We start from the raw sequence: 16,794 nt of genomic DNA, 5'->3' as shown, positions 1-16,794 counted from the left end.
TTTTCAAAATTTTTGTTTTATGTTGGAGTATAGTTGATTAACAATGTTCTGTCAGTTGCAGGTGTACAGGAAAGTGTTTTAGTTATACATATACATGTATCTATTCTTTTTCAAATTCTTTTCCCATTTAGGTTATTATAGAATATTGAGCAGAGTTCCCCATGCTATACAGTAGGTCCTTGTTGGTTATCTATATTTTAAATATAGCAATGTGTACATGTCAATCCCAGACTCCCAGTCTATCCCTCCTCCCAACCCTTCCCCCCCGGCAACCATAAGTTTCCAGTGTACCTTTTTGACAACGGTGCTATATAACCAACCTTGTTCCTAGTTGAAAGAAAGACCTGTAAAATGACAGGCCCATGGGTGTGCATGGGAGGGTAAGATTGAGACATGGGAAGTAGACAAAGAATGGGTGACACTATTTGGGCAGCTTGATTTAGCTGTGTCTATAATCATTACTTTGTGATCACTTTTATCACCATCTGCCTAACTAATAGTGTTTTTAAAAGCAGGGCCTTAATTCAGCCCGTACAGAGTGTTTGTTTTAAACTATTTGGTCTATCTAACAACTGGTGAGAAACTATCAGAAACTTGCAGAGAAAATTCTTTCATTCATTTACACAGACTTGAATGTTTCAATTGCATGAACACATCACTTTTATTTTAGTCACAGCTTTCTTCTCTTGTTTTGATCTGCTGTTTGACTTTTTGCCTTGCCAACCCAGATTCAACTGTCTTCAAAGATGTCTTTAGCGATCATTAAAAAAATCAGCTCTCTTTTCTTTGGATAACTCTGCAACCTGGCGAATTAAAACAACATTGTCTAGTTGTGCTGTTGACTCATGTGCAATCTTCAGAAAAGTAAATCATTTTCCTGTGGCTGATTAGCTTTTGAAGCAAGGTTTCCATGAACATATGCTCTTTGGAGACTAGCAGTAATTCCATCTGTTTTTCTTTCCTATCCTTTGTAATACGTAATGTGGAGGATCTATAGGAGCTGTAAATTACTGAAATTCTCTATACCTTTAAAAATGCATTTCCGATGCAAAAGATTTTCATTATTTTTGATAAACAGTACAGTTTAGGAAAAGAGACTATTTTTTAATCTGTAAAACTGATATGTTTTATAGATTTGGATTTCTATGGAGTCTATTTTTTTCTTGTCCATCTGTTGTCACAAACTCACAAATGAGAAATAGCAATTATTGTGAAAGCAGAATAACCAGAATAATAATCTCCAGTTTTGGAATAGGTTGTACTATTTTGTATCTGTCTTCACCTGCACATGTCAATCTTAATGCTTCTCTGAGGTAGATAATTTTATGTTATTTTATAGATAAGGATAATGATGTACTGAGAGGTTGATGAAGTCCTGGTGTCATATCACCATGCCACAAAGTAAGATTTTAAAGCTCAAATTCAAGGATCAGAAGTATGATTTGCTGCCAAACCACATCAGAAAAGATTCCCAGATTTTGACACCAAGGTTGTGTCTATTTGACATAAGGATATGCAGGTTGACTGGGTCAACTTTTTCTCCGCCTCTCGGGTCCTCTTTCCACTTAATCAAATACAACGTAGGCTCGAAAACAAGAGCTGTCATGCTCTCCCAAAAGTTTTATCTTTAAAACAGGGATTACAAGCCTAATACTTAGAGAGTTGTTTTGAGGAGGAAATGAGAAGATGTACAGGCTTTGTTAAAGACACTGGCACTTAGTAGGTATTCAATAAATGTTAACTACTATTATCATTATGATCAGCTCATAGAGGAAAGACATGGAGGACTTCAAAATCCCTGACTTGGAGCAGATTAAAAGAATGTTTGTAATAGGGTGTTTACTTTGAAAAAGAGAAAGTTTCAATTGTTTCTTCCAAAACCTTGGAAGAGCTAAAATACTCTTCTGTAGACGCACAATGCTTGGAGCCAGGAATTCTGTCATGTATTACTTTCTACCTGTTATTGATTCTTGTCGTCTACTATCATCTATATATCTACTATCTATCATTATCTATTGATTTTCTGTCAGTATCTATCATCTGTTATCATCTATTATCCTATTACACAAGAATAAATTTTTATCCCGTAACTCTCCCATTTACCCACAGCCAATTGACAAGGGTCAAAGACCTATCACAGGGATAATAAAGGAGAAATAGCAAAGTGGTAGCTAGCAACCACTTATGAAATTACCAATATTTGATGATTTTTGACCTACATGAGTAGCAATTTCATATGATTCAACCTAATAGACTATGAATCCAGACACATCCAGGCTACGAATTAAAACCTAAGAGACAATGTATTTTCTATTGTTTTTTTCTGACCTACTTCCAAAGCATATGAAACAAACATATAGCAAAAGATTAAAAAAAATTGAATAGGAAATAGTGATTCACCAGGGTTGTTCAATGTTTAGAGAGTACAAATGAATTCAGCACAATTTCAGTTTATTGCACTTGCCATCTTCAGAAGCCATTTTAGATATAGGAAATGGCATTTTCTAAATATAAAACAGAAGTAAACATTAAAAAAAATTATGGCTGTTTCTAGCATGAAAGCCCACTGTCTTTTAAATATTTCTTTTTAAATTTAATTTTATTTATTTTTGGCTGCGTTGGGTCTTTGTTGCTGCGCGCGGGCTTTCTCTAGTTGCAGCGAGCCGGGGCCACTGTTCATTGTGGTTTGTGGGCTTCTCATTGTGGTGGCTTCTTTTTGTTGCAGAGCACGGGCTCTAAGAGCTCGGGCTTCAGTAGTTGTGGCATGCGGGCTCAGTAGTTGTGGCATGCGGGCTTAGTAGTTGTGGCACGTGGGCTCTAGAGCACAGGCTCAGCAGTTGTGGCGCACAGGCTTAGTTGCTCCGCGGCATGTGGGATCTTCTCGGACCAGGGCTAGAACCCGTGTCCCCTGCATTGGCAGGCGGATTCTTAACCACTGCGCCACCAGGGAAGTCCCAGGACAGGGTTATTTTTAAAACAAAATTCTCTACTGCCTTAGACTATATATTCTTATTATGTGTTAAATAGCTCTAATATTGAAGAGTATTTTTACAAGATAATTTTATACCTTCCTTCTTGCTGTTTCCTGCTTCCTTAATTGGTCATCTCACTAACGGAACTCTCTCTTTGAAACATTGCGGCTTCCCTGTCAAAAGGGAGAGGCCAACAGTCTGTAAGTAATGCTGTCTTCAAGGCTGGGATTATTATGCTTCCATCCATCTTTCTTTCCTATAAGCAGAGCTACCGTCCATTATAGGCTATACACGCTCTCCCAGCACAGGCTGACCTTCAGCATGCTAATGAAATCAAGACATGTCTTTCACCACACAGTTAAATTTCAGTGAAGTTCAGAGGTTTTCAGATGTGACATCTTGAAGACAATTTCATCTGCAAAAGTTTCACAGATCACACGCTGGCAAATTATCAGCTGTACAGAGTCAACACTATCCTCAGCTGTATCTTCTCAGGAAAACAGGCTGAAGTATTAACAGGAGGTTTTCTGAAATGCTCCCTATGGCACCTTTGTTGAAAAGATATTAAACCAAACAGCTGCTGATATGGAAACTGGCTGTTTGAACTCTAACTCAGTTAGATATGTTGATAGGGGAGCCTGTGATGTCTGACAAACGTGATGCAGGAAATGACTAAACATTTAATACTTATTACTCTGCAGTATTCCTGGGGCCAGGGAGGTAGCAGGGATGGCGTTGTGTGGTGCTAAACCGAGACCCAGGTCAGTGAGACTTGAAAGGAACCATTCCTTTGTCCTCCTTTCTAGAGTTTCAGGCATTATAAATATTAACTTGTCGAAGATCCTGCTTCAGAGCAATCCTTGACAGGACGAATGAAACATTTTGCAACACCTTAAAAAGAAACAATCCTATCACTGCTGCAGAGCTAGTTTTATTATCCCACTTCCTAAAAAAGCCAAGAGACCTCAATAGCTCTGGCAGAATCTTTGTAAAGGTGATGGAATTTGGCCTTTTAATGACGCAAAAAGATGCACGCATGGATTTTGCAAGTTTATACTTCCACGTACATAAATGCTGGGTTTCACACATGTTTGAACTGTTTGGACTTTTAAAATAAAATAAATACAGATACTATCGTATGGAATTTCTTTTAAAAGCACAAAAAGTTAAGAGTATAAAAGTATATTTGGGTTATGTGGCACAGTTGGTCTTTCACAATTTTAGAAAAATGAAAGAAAGCATTCTCATTGCAAATACTGTTATTTTTAACCAGTACAAAAGTCATCAGTTGTGCTAAAATTTCCATAAATGCAAAATAAGTGTGTTCCAACATAATTCAAGACCATGGATGACAATCCAAGAAATACTTACTAAGCCAGCCGTCAGGCCGACCATGGCCAGAGGGTCAAATCCAGCTCCTAGCTGATCTGGGAGCTTAGGATGGTTCTTATATTTTTAAAGACTTGTAACAAAGAAAGCAAAGAATTATCAATCAGGACTGTTCATGGCTGGCAAAGCCTAAAATATTGACTAACCAGTCCTTAGCAGAAAAACTTTGCCCACTCCTGTAGTAAGCAGTTTGCTATGCTGTGAGCAGAACTGTGTCTTCCATCAGACCATGCAAGATTGAGTAAAATCTTCCTTGCCCCTTAATAGTTTATAATCTACACATAAGGGGCATAAGGCCAGTAAGCTCGATTGTAAAGTAAATGACGCCAGATAAGGGCTTCAAAGGAAGAGACACCAGGCTTGGTGGAGAAATAGGGAGTGGCTTCTTGGGAGGTGATTCAGCTGAACCCTGAAGATAAGAGATTTTGAAGGAGAGAGGTGGGTGGAGTAAAGAGGGGGTCAGAGAAACCGAAATGCAGGGAGTGCTCTGGAACCTTAGGGCGAGTCACTTTCAGAAGCAGGTGGCTGGAGGGGTGGCCTACCAGGCAGGAAACTCAGGCAAGGGTATAGCACAGGCCACGGGTAAGGAGTTGGTAGGGAATCTAGAGATTCATTCTCTTTTTTTTTTTTTTTTTTGAAGTCCTCCCAGCTCTAACATTCTGTGCTTTTACAAATTTTAGATACATCCTTTTATTTTATTATTATTATTTTTTAATCAGTCATCAATTTTATACACATCACTGTATACATGTCAATCCCAATCGCCCAATTCCTCACACCACCATCCCCACCCCACCGCAGTTTTCCCCCCTTGGTGTCCATACGTTTGTTCTCTACATCTGTGTCTCAACTTCTGCCCTGCAACCCGGTTCAGCTGTACCATTTTTCTAGGTTCCACATACATGCGTTAATATACGATATTTGTTTTTCTCTTTCTGACTTACTTCACTCTGTATGACAGTCTCTAGATCCATCCACGTCTCAACAAATGACTCAATTTCGTTCCTTTTTATGGCTGAGTAATATTCCATTGTATATATGTACCACATCTTCTTTATCCATTCGTCTGTCGATGGGCATTTAGGTTGCTTCCATGACCTGGCTATTGTAAATAGTGCTGCAATGAACATTGGGGTGCATGTGTCTTTTTGAATTACGGTTTTCTCTGGGTATATGCCCAGTAGTGGGATTGTTGGGTCATATGGTAATTCTATTTTTAGTTTTTTAAGGAACCTCCATACTGTTCTCCATAGTGGCTGTATCAATTTACATTCCCACCAACAGTGCAAGAGGGTTCCCTTTTCTCCACACCCTCTCCAGCATTTGTTGTTTGTAGATTTTTCTGATGATGCCCATTCTAACTGGTGTGAGGTGATACCTCATTGTAGTTTTGATTTGCATTTCTCTAATAATGAGTGATGTTGAGCATCTTTTCATGTGCTTCGTGGCCGTCTGTATGTCTTCTTTGGAGAAATATCTATTTAGGTCTTCTGCCCATTTTTGGATTGGGTTGTTTGTTTCTTTAATATTGAGCTGAATGAGCTGTTTATATATTTTGGAGATTAATCCTTTGTCCGTTGATTCGTTTGCAAATATTTTCTCCCATTCTGAGGGTTGTCTTTTCATCTTGTTTATGGTTTCCTTTGCTGTGCAAAAGCTGTGAAGTTTCATTAGGTCCCATTTGTTTATTTTTGTTTTTATTTCCATTACTCTAGGAGGTGGATCAAAAAAGATCTTGCTGTGATTTATGTCAAAGAGTGTTCTTCCTATGTTTTCCTCTAAGAGTTTTATAGTGTCCGGTCTTACATTTAGGTCTCTAATCCATTTTGAGTTTATTTTTGTGTATGGTGTTAGGGAGTATTCTAATTTCATTCTTTTACATGTACCTGTCCAGTTTTCCCAGCACCACTTGTTGAAGAGACTGTCTTTTCTCCATTGTATATCCTTGCCTCGTTTGTCACAGATTAGTTGACCACAGGTGCGTGGGTTTATCTCTGGGCTTTCTATCTTGTTCCATTGATCTATGTTTCTGTTTTTGTGCCAGTACCGTATTGTCTTGATGACTGTAGCTTTGTAGTATAGTCTGAAGTCAGGGAGTCTGATTCCTCCAGCTCCGTTTTTTTCCCTCAAGACTGCTTTTTCTATTCGGGGTCTTTTGTGTCTCCATACAAATTTTAAGATGATTTGTTCTAGTTCTGTAAAAAATGCCATTGGTAATTTGATAGGGATTGCATTGAATCTGTAGATTGCTTTGGGTAGTATAGTCATTTTCACAATATTGATTCTTCCAATCCAAGAACATGGTATATCTCTCCATCTGTTGGTATCATCTTTAATTTCTTTCATCAGTGTCTTATAGTTTTCTGCATACAGGTCTTTTGTCTCCCTAGGTAAGTTTATTCCTAGGTATTTTATTCTTTTTGTTGCAATGGTAAATGGGAGGGTTTCCATAATTTCTCTTTCATATTTTTCATCATTAGTGTATAGGAATGCAAGAGATTTCTGTGCATTAATTTTGTATCCTGCAACTTTACCAAATTCATTAATTAGCTCTAGTAGTTTTCTGGTGGCAGTTTTAGGATTCCCTATGTATAGTATCATGTCATCTGCAGACAGTGACAGTTTTACTTCTTCTTTTCCAATTTGTATTCCTTTTATTTCTTTTTCTTCTCTGATTGCCATGGCTAGGACTTCCAAAACTAGAGACAAATTGCTGTTGAGTAATAGCAGTGAGAGTGGACATCCGTGTCTCATTCCTGATCTTAGAGGAAATGCTTTCAGTTTTTCACCATTGAGAATGATGTTTGCTGTGGGTTTGTCGTATATGGCCTTTATTATGTTGAGGTAGGTTCCCTCTATGCCCACTTTCTGGAGAGTTTTTATCATAAATGGGTGTTGAATTTTGTCAAAAGCTTTTTCTGCGTCTATTGAGATGATCATATGGTTTTTATTCTTCAATTTGTTAATATGGTGTATCACATTGATTGATTTGCATATATTGAAGAATCCTTGCATCCCTGGGATAAATCCCACTTGATCGTGGTGTATGATCTTTTTAATGTGTTGTTGGATTCTGTTTGCTAGTATTTTTTTGAGGATTTTTGCATCTATATTCATCAGTGATATTGGTCTGTAATTTTCTTTTTTTGTAGTATCTTTGTCTGGTTTTGGTATCAGGGTGATGGTGGCCTCATAGAATGAGTTTGGGAGTGTTTCTTCCTCTGCGATTTTTTGGAAGAAGTTGAGAAGGATGGGTGTTAGCTCTTCTCTACATGTTTGATAGAATTCACCTGTGAAGCCATCTGGTCCTGGACGTTTGTTTGTTGGAAGATTTTTAATCACAGTTTCAATTTCATTACTTGTGATTGATCTGTTCATATTTTCCATTTCTTCCTGGTTCAGTCTTGGAAGGTTATACCTTTCTAAGAATTTGTCCATTTCTTCCAGGTTGTCCATTTTATTGGCATAGAGTTGCTTGTAGTAGTCTCTTAGGATGCTTTGTATTTCTGCGGTGTCTGTTGTAATTTCTCCTTTTTCATTTCTGATTTTATTGATTTGAGTCCTCTCCCTCTTTTTCTTGATGAGTCTGGCTAATGGCTTATCAATTTTGTTTATCTTCTCAAAGAACCAGCTTTTAGTTTTATTGATCTTTGCTATTGTTTTCTTTGTTTCTATTTCATTTATTTCTGCTCTGATCTTTATGATTTCTTTCCTTCTGCTAACTTTGGGTTTTGTTTGTTCTTCTTTCTCTAGTTTCTTTAGGTGTAAGGTTAGATTGTTTACTTGAGATTTTTCTTGTTTCTTTAGGTAGGCTTGTATAGCTATAAACTTCCGTCTTAGAACTGCTTTTGCTGCATCCCATAGGTTTTGGATTGTCATGTTTTCATTGTCATTTGTCTCTAGGTATTTTTTTATTTCCTCTTTGATTTCGTCAGTGATCTCTTGGTTATTTAGTAACGTATTGTTTAGCCTCCATGTGTTTGTATTTTTTACGTTTTTTTCCCTGTAATTCATTTCTAATCTCATAACGTTGTGGTCAGAAAAGATGCTTGATATGATTTCAATTTTCTTAAATTTACTGAGGCTTGATTTGTGACCCAAGATGTGATCTATCCTGGAGAATGTTCCGTGCGCACTTGAGAAGAACGTGTAATCTGCTGTTTTTGGATGGAAGGTCCTATAAATATCAATTAAATCTATCTGGTCTATTGTGTCATTTAAAGCTTCTGTTTCCTTATTTATTTTCATTTTGGATGATCTGTCCATTGGTGTAAGTGAGGTGTTAAAGTCCCCCACTATTATTGTGTTACTGTCGATTTCCTCTTTTATAGCTGTTAGCAGTTGCCTTATGTATTGAGGTGCTCCTATGTTGGGTGCATATATATTTATAATTGTTATATCTTCTTCTTGGATTGATCCCTTGATCCTTATGTAGTGTCCTTCCTTGTCTCTTGTAACATTCTTTATTTTAAAGTCTATTTTATCTGATATGAGTATAGCTACTCCAGCTTTCTTTTGATTTCCATTTGCATGGAATATCTTTTTCCATCCCCTCACTTTCAGTCTGTATGTATCCCTAGGTCTAAAGTGGGTCTCTTGTAGACAGCATATATATGGATCTTGTTTTTGTATCCATTCAGCAAGCCTGTGTGTTTTGGTTGGAGCATTTAATCCATTCACATTTAAGGTAATTATCAACATGTATGTTCCTATGACCATTTTCTTAATTATTTTGGGTTTGTTTTTGTAGGTCCTTTTCTTCTCTTGTGTTTCCCACTTAGAGAAGTTCCTTTAGCATTTGTTGTAAAGCTGGTTTGGTGGTGCTGAATTCTCTTAGCTTTTGCTTGTCTGTAAAGCTTTTGATTTCTCCATCAAATCTAAATGAGATCCTTGCCACGTAGAGTAATCTTGGTTGTAGGTTCTTCCCTTTCATCACTTTAAGTATATCATGCCAGTCCCTTCTGGCTTGTAGAGTTTCTGCTGAGAAATCAGCTGTTAACCTTATGGGAGTTCCCTTTATATGTTATTTGTCATTTTTCCCTTGCTGCTTTCAATAATTTTTCTGTCTTTAATTTTTGCCAATTTGATTACTATGTGTCTCAGTGTGTTTCCCCTTGGTTTTATCCCGTGTGGGACTCTCTGTGCTTCCTGGACTTGGGTGGCTATTTCCTTTCCCATGTTAGGGAAGTTTTCAACTATAATCTCTTCAAATATTTTCTCTGGTCCTTTCTCTCTCTCTTCTCCTTCTGGGACCCCTATAATGCGAATGTTGTTGCGTTTAATGTTGTCCCAGAGATCTCTTAGGCTGTCTTCATTTCTTTTCATTCTTTTTTCTTTAGTCTGTTCCGCAGCAGTGAATTCCACCATTCTGTCTTCCAGGTCACTTATCCGTTCTTCTGCCTCAGTTATTCTGCTATTGATTCCTTCTAGTGTAGTTTTCATTTCATTTATTGTATTGTTCATCTCTGTTTGTTTGTTCTTTAATTCTTCTAGGTCTTTGTTAATCATTTCTTGCATCTTCTCAATCTTTGCCTCCATTCTTATTCCGAGGTCCTGGATCATCTTCACTATCATTATTCTGAATTCTTTTTCTGGAAGGTTGCCTATCTCCACTTCATTTAGTTGTTTTTCTGGGGTTTTTTCTTGTTCCTTCATCTGGTATATAGCTCTCTGCCTTTTTATCTTGTCTATCTTTCTGTGAATGTGGTTTTTTTGTTTGTTTGTTTGTTTTTTTAAATTTTTTTTTTTTTAAATTTATGGCTGTGTTGGGTCTTCGTTTCTGTGCGAGGGCTTTCTCCAGTTGTGGCAAGCGGGGGCCACTCTTCATCGCGGTGCGCGGGCCTCTCACTATCGCAGCCTCTCTTGTCGCGGAGCACAGGCTCCAGACGCGCAGGCTCAGTAGTTGTGGCTCACGGGCCCAGTTGCTCTGCGGCATGTGGGCTCTTCCCAGACCAGGGCTCGAACCTGTGTCCCCTGCATTGGCAGGCAGATTCTCAACCACTGCGCCACCAGGGAAGCCCTGAATGTGGTTTTTGTTCCACAGGCTGCAGGATTGTAGTTTTTCTTGCTTCTGCTGTCTGCCCTCTGGTCGAGATTCATTCTCTTAGAGGCCCAAAGGACAGCAATTCACGCTTTTACTTTGGTGTCCGATGTAACTGTATTCTCCTATCCTTACAGGGAAGTGTTGGATTATAGTCAGTGACAAACGAGAGAAATAGTCCCTCTTAGCCTGAGCATCTAGTAAATGAGTGGCTTTGGTTGTAAGTCAATGAATAACATTAATATATGCAGTTACCAAGTCACCATTAATAAAGCACTGCAGAGTTTCAGTCTACTCATCAGAATTCTTAAAAGTCCTATTTTTAAGGCAGTTCAAACCGAGACAAGGCAGCCGAGGCTGGCAAGGCTGCCAGGAACACGGAGTCCTGCCTCTGAGGGCTTCCCTGACTCAGTGCGTGACCTTTGGCAAAGCCCTCAGCTCTGTCTCAGCTGCCTTGGCAATAAAATGGGGGTAACAGATCTTCGCCACCTCACAGGAGTATGACGGAGAGCAATAAATGTCCGCCAAAAGCTTTCAAGGTAAGTGCTCCTGGAAACTGAGTTGTGAAAAGTTCTCTTTCAAGAGTTCAGGGGAGAAAAAAAAAAGATTTTAAAAATCAAAATAAGACACTGTTTATAGCTTCTAAGAGTCAAGAGCTTTGCAACACAGAAATGATCACTGATGGAAGATGCAGAGCCTACAGATTGCTAAGGGTGCCCATAAACTACCAGGAGAGTTCTGTTCTGTAAGTTAATATGAGGGAAGAAATGGTTTTAGTTTAAGGTGGGAGAGGATACTGAAAATCAGACAGCACTGCCCTGCACAAGACAGCCACATGTGGCTGCAGGATCTGTACTTCCAGAGCTTGGAATATTCTGCCCACTTCTCCTGTGTGTTATTCAGTTATGAAGATACACTTTCTTTTCTCTTGAGACTTTCACAATGTGTGCTAGAGAGAGACTGTCGTCAGTCTAGGGACAGAAGGGCTGCCTCATAGCTGGCAGTCTGTCACTGGCCTTTGGAGTTTGAGGGAGATGCTATCAGGTTGAAAATACTAACATTTCAAAAGAACGTTGAAGAACCGACCCCTAGGTATGCCCACACCACAGCTAGAGCAGACTCCTGGGGATACAAGACCTGAGCTGCTCTGCTCTGTAGAATTCACGGTGAAATATTTCTAGGATTCTGCCAAGAACGCGCACCTTTTTATCCTCTCCTCCTCCTCTTCCTCCTTCCCTCCCCCATCTCTCCTTCCCCTCGCTCTCTCTCTCTCTCTCTCTCTCTTCCTTTCTTGCTTAAAGAAATCTTGATCTTAGAGTTGACCAAACAGGAGAGATAGGCCAAAAGAATTCAACTTGCAATTTGGAATCTTGTTGGGAGGACAGCAGCTCAAAACCACGAAGCCCTGAGTTTGACCCTAGCACTCTGTGGCTACAGATGACTCATCTTGATAATTATCAGACTGAGTCTTCTCTATTGGTTTGATAACACCTGATGAGTGGAAAAAGAACTTCAGTCAAATGTGCACCCCTAATAATCACTCTCCTTATCGCCTTTATAGACTCGTTGTTCTCTTAATTTTCCTGGTATGTATCAAACAGTAAGATATCCATGCAATCCTTGGGTGCTGCTTAAAAAAAAAAGATAAACTGTTTTCAAATCCTTGGAGAATGTTGCCTGAGTGACGAAGGGAACAGCAAGGCAGAAGTACCAGTCGGGGGTGGCTGGAATAGGAGGAAGTGCCCTTTAATGAAATCTTGATTTTCTATAGCTTTTTTAATAACAGGGTTGCTAAGTAGGAAAGCCACTGGAACCCGAGTGCAGCAATTTTGCCCTTTTTTTTATTTTGGAGCTCTCAGTTTACTGAGGCTCCCTGCCACCTCATCTGTCTATAACTTTTCATCACTTTTTCCTCAAAGTAAGGAATGTGTCCCAGGAAATGCACCTCTGTGACTTAGCAACGTGCCAAAGTGATCTGAGCCTTCCCAGTGTTCCAAAGGAAGCAATGATTTGAATTCAGCTGCTCAAACAATTAGTCTCTAAGCAGGCAGCTTGAAACTTCCTAAAAGTAATGGTGTAAGTTCTGGAGGGGAAATCAGCTTGTTGGTAATTGTTTTAATCTTTCAGTTAATTAATCGTTCGTTTGGTTGCGTACAGTCTTTTGAGCCTGATACTCTGCTAAATTAATCTTGATGTTAAAGTAAGATGGGAACAAGATCAATTTCTGTTCAGTGAAACTATGTACTTTCTGACATTGAATTGTACTTGCAGATCCATAGTAAAAATCACGTTTGAATGAACCACAATTCCAACAGTGTGTATAAGCTATACACATACACATATATAACATATACATATATATCAATAACTTACATATGTAACTTATATACATGTCTATAATGTATATTTAGGTGTATATATATGCACCAAATAATTACATTATTTACAGCAGCACTATTCATTATAGTCAACAACTGGAAACAACTCAAATGTCCATCAACTGTAGAATGGATAAATAAACTGTGACATACTTATACAATGACCTATTACATAGCAATGAGAATGAATGAACTACTGCTACAAAAACATAGAGGAATTTTACGAACAAAACACTGAGCAAAAGAAGTCAGATGCAAAAGGACACAACTATAAATCCATTTACATGAAGCTCATAAACAGTCAAAATTAGTCTATGGAGATCTATTCTAATAGAAATCTGAACAGTGGGTGTCTTTGGGGAGAGGGATACAGAGACTAAAGGGAGAACAAGGGAGCTTCTGAGTTTTGGTGATGGTTACACAGGTATATTTGCTTTGCGAAAACTCATTGTACTGTACAATAATGATTTGTCAACTTTTATGTATGTGTGCTATACTTCAGTAGAAATATACTCAAAAACCTGCAGAGTCATTATGATCTGTTTTGGTTTAGTGTAATTTCACTTTTCATCAGAATGAAAGAGATCAAAATTTTGTGAATGCTTTCAGGATGCAAATAAGAGGAGACCCAACTCAAAATGGTTTAAACAGGGGTTGGCAAACTTTTTCTATAAAGGGAAAATAGTAAAGATTGCAGGTTTTTCAGGCCGTGTGGCTTCTTGTCAAGACTACTCAGCTCTACTGCAGCGGAAGAGTCGTCACAGACAACACGTGAACAAGTGAGCGTGGCTTTGGTCTAACAAAATTTATGTGATTGTGGGGCCATCACAGAATTCTGCCTGCCACGAGCTCTAACGTGAAAAATTAAATCAGGTAATAGAAATAGAATCAGGCAGTAGAAAATTACACATTCGGAAGAAATGGGCTTTCTTTGGCATTCTCCTTTCTTGGAGGATTTATATTTAAAACCCAACTCCATAAAAACAAAGATAACATGAAAGTCCTGAAAGATCTTTAGCTATTTGCTGTAGCAGGATTGTCAAAATACCAAGTAAAATACTGAACTGTTTTCATAAAAACCATCAAAATGGCAAAGGCTTTTATTTAAAATTTTATCTATTTATTTCTGGACTAAGTGATACATTAACAGGGCTCACATTTCCGAAGATAAAGGGATGTGCAGTGACAATCTCTTTCCCAGTTGTCTCTTTTCTGTCTCATAACTGATGACCGCAGGTCCTCATTTACCTTTTTCTGTGCAATAGATCATGGAAATCATTTCACATCAGTACATAAAGGGCTTCCCCATCCCTTTTTTTTTTAATTTTTATTTATTATTTATTTTTGGCTGTGTTGGGTCTTCGTTTCTGTGCGAGGGCTTTCTCTAGTTGCGGCAAGTGGGGGCCACTCTTCATCGCGGTGCGCGGGCCTCTCACTATGGCAGCCTCTCTTGTTGCAGAGCACAGGCTCCAGACGCGCAGGCTCAGTAGTTGTGGCTCACGGGCCCAGTTGCTCTGTGGCATGTGGGATCTTCCCAGACCAGGGCTCGAACCCGTGTCCCCTGCATTGGCAGGCAGATTCTCAACCACTGCGCCACCAGGGAAGCCCTCCCCATCTCTTTTAACAGCTGCATAATATTCCATTGTATTGATGGAACTGATTTATTTATTTCCTATTAATATTCACTTAGATTGTTCCTCATCTTTTGCTATTACAGAAAATTATGTATTAAATAACTTAGTATTCAGATTATTTCACACATGCTTGAGCACATAGGCAGGATAAATCCCTGCAAGTGAAATTGCTGTGGCATAGTATACGTCCATTTATAATTTTGATATATATTGCCAAATTGCCTGTGATGGTGGTGTAACGATTTAAACTTTCAGCAGTAAAACTGGAGTACCTGTTTGACCATGCTCTCTCCAACAGTGAATTTTACTTAATCTTTCCCAATCTGATAGGTGAAAATGATATCTTATTATGAGTGAACTAGAGCTTTTTTCCACTTATTTCTTTTTCTGCAAACTGTCTTTTAAAATGGAAACATTGATCTTTTTCTTATTAATTTGTAGGAATCCTTTATCTGTTATAAGAATGGCATTTTTTTAAAGTTTGTTGTCTTTCAACTTTGCCAGTGTTTGTTGTTGTTGTTTTGCCATACAGAAATATTTGACTTTATGTATAAATCAACTTTTTTTATGGATTCTGACTTTTTTCTATATTTCAAAGGGCCTACTGTTCTCTAAGATCATGTAAAAAATTATCTAACAATTTATTCTGGCATGCTCAGGATTTTCTTTATTTCTAAAAATGTTACTCCATCTGGAATTTATCATGGCAAAAGGTATAAGGTTTGGATCCAACTTAAAATTTTCCCCCCAGAGGACTGCTCGGTTGTTTGCACACCATTTATTGGATAAGCCATCTCTCTCCACTGATAAAAGATGCCATTTTATCTCATACTAAATGTCTTTTTGTATCTGAGTCCATTTCTGTGCCACTGAGCTCCCTGTCTGTTCAGGTACCATGCCTTTTTAATTATTGTAGCTTTACATTTTACTATCTAACACAGCTAGGCAACCCTTGCTTCCCTTTTTCAGGATTTTCCTGCATACACTTGCTTGTTTATATTTCCATATTAATGTTATAATCAACTTGTATCATTTAAAAAAAAAACCTTTTTAAAATTGAGTTTTTTTTTTTACATGTATAGGTAATTTAGGAAGAATGACATTTTAATTTTTATTTATTTATTTTAAAATTTATTTTATTCATTTATTTTTGTCTGCGTTGGGTCTTCTTTGCTGCGCGTGGGCTTTCTCTAGTTGTGGCGAGCCGGGGCTACTCTTGGTTACGGTGCACAGGCTTCTTATTGTGGTGGCTTCTCTCGTTGCAGAGCATGGGCTCTAGGCACGCAGGCTTCAGTAGTTGTGGCACGTGGGCTCAGTAGTTGTGGCTCTCAGGCTCTAGAGCGCAGACTCAGTAGTTGTGGCGCACGGGCTTAGTTGCTCCGCGGCATATGGGATCTTCCTAGACCAGGGCTCGAACCCATGTCCCCTGCATTGGCAGGCGGATTCTTTTTTTTTTTTTTTTGGCAGGCGGATTCTTAACCACTGCGCCACCAGGGAAGCCCAATAATGACATCTTTATAAAGCCTTTTTACCTAAAATCATGGATATCCTTCCCTTTGTTCAAGTCTTCTTTTTGAACCTCAGTAGCTTTAAAAGTTTATTCTTAGGAATTCAATCTTTTTATTGCTAATACAAATGGGGTCCTTTCTTCCATTATATTTTCTAACTGTTGTTTCAAGGACTTTTAAAAGCCAAAGAAAAAATTTATTCTTATCTCAATAAATGGAATTTTCTAAACCATTGTAAGTAACCATAGCACTTGTAATTTAATTCTGTTCAAAATAGTTCAAAAGGAAAAAAAAATCGCAAATTCATGCAAGTAAAAGGATATTAGGAACAGACTAAAATATCTTTTTAAAACTATTTATTGATTCACATATAAAATGAATAAATAGAATCCATATAATTTTCTTGTTCTCACAAATCACTCACTGTTCATCTTTTGCCTAGTAGGGCACGCAGATTGTTTTTGCTCAGTGCTGCTTAGGGAGCTCTGCTAATTACTTACCTCTCCCCAGGTGTAGGCTGGCAGCTCAGCTATTCTGATTCTTTCTCACCTAGATCTTAAGAGACAAACACTGCTGGGGACTAGAGCTTGAAACTCGAGCATTGGAGACAGATGATGCCTCCCTGCTTTCCCCGCTGCCAGTTCCCCTCAGCACAGCCTGGGGAAGAAATATGTATCCAGGAAACCACAGTTCTACCCAAACCTGAGAACATTTCCAAGGTTAGCTGGAAAGAAGAAAGAGGGAAGTCTTTTTAGGGGACCTCCATTCTGGTAACCTGGGAGGATGCAGTATGGACGAGCAAGTTGTTCTAAGAGGGGAGCCTGGAGCTGGGAGGTCGCTAGGCTGTGTAGCCTCAGGGTGGGGTTTTCCTTT

General features: G+C 38.6%; 1 long non-coding RNA gene across 1 annotated transcript in view; it reads left to right on the top strand.

Moving 5' to 3' along the window:
• Positions 1–10,751: 10,751 nt before the first annotated feature.
• The window catches only part of LOC133095547 (uncharacterized), a 76,804-nt gene continuing 70,761 nt past the window's right edge, over positions 10,752–16,794 (top strand). Inside the window, exon 1 of the long non-coding RNA XR_009701630.1 lies at positions 10,752–10,940. This is a non-coding gene — a long non-coding RNA (uncharacterized LOC133095547). The remainder of the gene's footprint in view (positions 10,941–16,794) is intronic.

This window comes from Eubalaena glacialis, chromosome 7, assembly GCF_028564815.1.
Source record: "Eubalaena glacialis isolate mEubGla1 chromosome 7, mEubGla1.1.hap2.+ XY, whole genome shotgun sequence".
In the NCBI taxonomy this organism is placed as follows: Eukaryota; Metazoa; Chordata; class Mammalia; order Artiodactyla; family Balaenidae; genus Eubalaena; species Eubalaena glacialis.
The sequence above is the reverse complement of the archived record's forward strand: the minus strand, read 5'-3'. Positions and strand labels throughout refer to the sequence as shown.